The sequence below is a fragment of the Miscanthus floridulus genome, chromosome 5, assembly GCF_019320115.1.
Source record: "Miscanthus floridulus cultivar M001 chromosome 5, ASM1932011v1, whole genome shotgun sequence".
In the NCBI taxonomy this organism is placed as follows: Eukaryota; Viridiplantae; Streptophyta; class Magnoliopsida; order Poales; family Poaceae; genus Miscanthus; species Miscanthus floridulus.
Window position 1 is genome coordinate 34,070,441 of NC_089584.1, and position 3,114 is coordinate 34,073,554.

Below are 3,114 nucleotides of genomic sequence, written 5' to 3' on the forward strand. Positions count from 1 at the left end.
AGCCGACTACTCTGAGTCGATTATAGGGTCTTAGACGTCCTCAAGGGTGCAGTCGAGTAGCCTCCCCAAGACAATGATCACAGACATCTTTTGTGTGCAGAATTTGGTGCTAAAGGCCTCAGAGCAAATCCGGCGTGTACAAGATGACGCAACTGCCGAGGTCGACAAATATTCTCCAAGCCTAAATTGAAGAAGTGGAGCAGTATAAAAATTATTTGTAGTTGTGAATCTAGATTCTAGCCATCTCTAGAAATAGATTTGTAGCGGTGGCTATTGTTCACAGCCGCCTCTACAAATTGAATTACTAGAGGAGGCTAGGCCCGCCTCTACAAATCACCGGTGCAAAGTAGCGGCGGCTGAGAGAACCACTTCTGTAGAGGCATCCCAACCACATCAACAGTAATAAAATTGTACTAGCGACTATTCTAACCCTATGTGATTTCTCTGGTGTAAGGGGGTGTTTGGTTCCATGGACTAAATTTTAGTACATGTCACATCGGACGTTCAGATGCTGGTTAGGAGAACTAAATATGTGTTAATTATAAAACTAATTACACAGATGGAGACTAATTTACGAGACGAATTTATTAAGCCTAATTAATCCGTCATTAGCACATATTTACTGTAGCACCACATTGTCAAATCATGGACTAATTAGACTTAAAAAATTCGTCTCGCAAATTAGTCACAATCTGTGCAATTAGTTATTTTTTTCATCTATATTTAATACTCCATGCATATATCAAACATCCGATGAAACAGGGACTAAAATTTTTCAATAGGAACCTAACAACCCCTAAGCACATTGAAACTATAGCATGATGCACAGTTAAAACTAGCCTTGTCATGCACTGTTCTAAAAGCTCCGATGCTTTCTCCGCTGACCGCACGGGAGAGCTTTAATTTGGTGCTATATGAATCAGTGCAGACAACTTCTTTTCCAAATCTTTTTCAAACTTGCTAACTCAAGTTGATGTTCCACGCAACAATCATCACCTTTAGTCCTTGGTTAGCATTTCTTCAAATATTTTTGAAGTGTTTGTCAAAGTTTTCTCAAATACCACTCGGATTCTAAATGCAACACATTTGTTAGACCTCACAAGTAAGTAGCACTAAATAACTGTTATAAAAACACATTTGCCGCCTCTTAATATTACAGCTATCTAGCCTATCAATCCTGTAATTTTGCATCCTCTAGCTAATCACCTCATGATTGGCTAAAATCAAAACCTATTAATCCTACAAGCCTCCAATGCGCGCGTGGATCATATCTTATAGGATTAAGTCCACTTTTAGCCACTCAACTATTGTATTGGTTTAATTTTAACCCTCAAATAAATAACCGTCTATTACCGGTATCCCAACAGTTAAAACGTTCACTTTTAGCACCTGGGCGGGGACAAGGCTGTTTTGACTGACGTTCAGCGGTTTTGACCAAGCCACGCTGATGTTGACCGCCACGTAGGACGCTGGCATGCATCTCAGCGACATGTGGGGCCGTGCGTCACCCCCTCATTCCCTCTCTCTCCTTCCTCCAGCTCCAGCAGCTCCAGTCGAGCACGGGCGCCTCGCCCTCGCCACACAGCCGCGTCTTCTCCGCGGCGACAGGTTGAGGTGGGGCAGGCACCAAGGAGCACGACGAACTCCTACATGTCGGCCGGTCGATCTGCCGACTAGACTCGGCGTGCGCGCGTCTCCCTGCGTGCTGCACCACCGTACTTCCCTGGTCCTGCTTTGCTTCTCTGTTGGTGCGAAGGTAAAGACACCAAAGCTGGTCGTAGCTTGGTGAGCTGCGGACTGCGGTTGCACTTGCACACCATGCCTTGGCGCGGCGCTGCGGGCTCTCGCGCCTACGTTTCGTGGGATGGACTCCGAAAACAGCGGCAGCCTGCAGTCGTCCAACGGTGGCGACGACGAGTTCGACTCCAGATGCGGTGCCGACTCCTCTCTGCCTTGCTCCGGCAGCAGCCTCCATCCGTGTCGATCTTCGGTGGCGGCTCCTTGATCTACGGCCTCCAGGAGCTCCGCACGCCGCCACTGTCCCACTGGTGCTCGACGACGGCGCCGCTCCTGGCCGGCGCATAGGCCTCGGCCTCGCCACCGTTGTTGTCCGGCCATGGTGCACCTACGGTGGCCGACCAGGCGGACGCAGCGCCGGTCCAGGCCACCGCGGGGCTCGAGGAAGCGGGCGCGGGCATCGCGCTGCGCTCCCACCCCGGTGCTCACCACCGACACCTCCAACTTCCACGCCATAGTGCAGGAGTTCACCGGCATCCCCGCCCCGCCCCTCGCCGGTGCCGCAACGAACGCGCGCTCCCGCTTCGACCACCACCTCTTCTCCTTGCGCACTGCCACCGCTGTCACTGAGACCATGAGCCCCGCCATGCTCCCGCAGTACCTCGTCCGCCCCTTTGCGCACAAGGTCCAGGTCCATGCGCCATCGAACCCATACCTGCTGAGCTTCACTTCGCCCTCCATGTCCTCACCGGCGCCGGCCAACATCTCCATGCACCTGCTTCCACCACCACCCTCGGCACGACGGCTGTGGCATCGTCTAGCGACAGCTACCACCAGCTCACAGCCGCCTCGACGTCCGCTCTTCTTGGGATGCAGCAAGATCACGGAAGCAACAACTACCACTCGTTCCATCAGAGCTCCACCCTCGGCGATGGCAAGTACGCGGCGCAACCAGTGTTCGACCGCGGCATAGCGCCGCTGCCGTCTTCCGCCATGAGGCTGCAGGATCCGGCGAACTTCTTGGGTCTCACACACGATGCCATGTTGGGCTCCCAAGGGCCGCACTCGCACTTGCACCCATGCAACGGCGGCGACGTGCTGTCTGGCCTGGTTGGGGGCGCGTCCGTCACCAGGGCCGCCCACTGTAAGGCGACGTACTCTTCGACGTAGCCTCTGCTAGAGCGCAATCGGCGTAACCCGTCAGCCGATGGCTCCACAGCGACGATGACGACGGCCCTGGTGGCGGCAACGGCGGGCATGAGAACGCAAGTAGGCGAGGGCGAGGCGCCCGTGCTCGACTGGAGCTGCTGGAGCTGGAGGAAGGAGAGGGAGGGAATGAATGGGTGACGTGCGGGACCCACATGTCGCTGAGGTGTA

General features: G+C 53.6%; 1 pseudogene; it reads left to right on the plus strand.

The window, feature by feature from the left end:
• The first annotated feature begins 1,864 nt into the window (after nt 1–1,864).
• LOC136454502 (uncharacterized) lies at nt 1,865–2,907 on the plus strand (annotated as a pseudogene).
• Nucleotides 2,908–3,114: the final 207 nt, after the last annotated feature.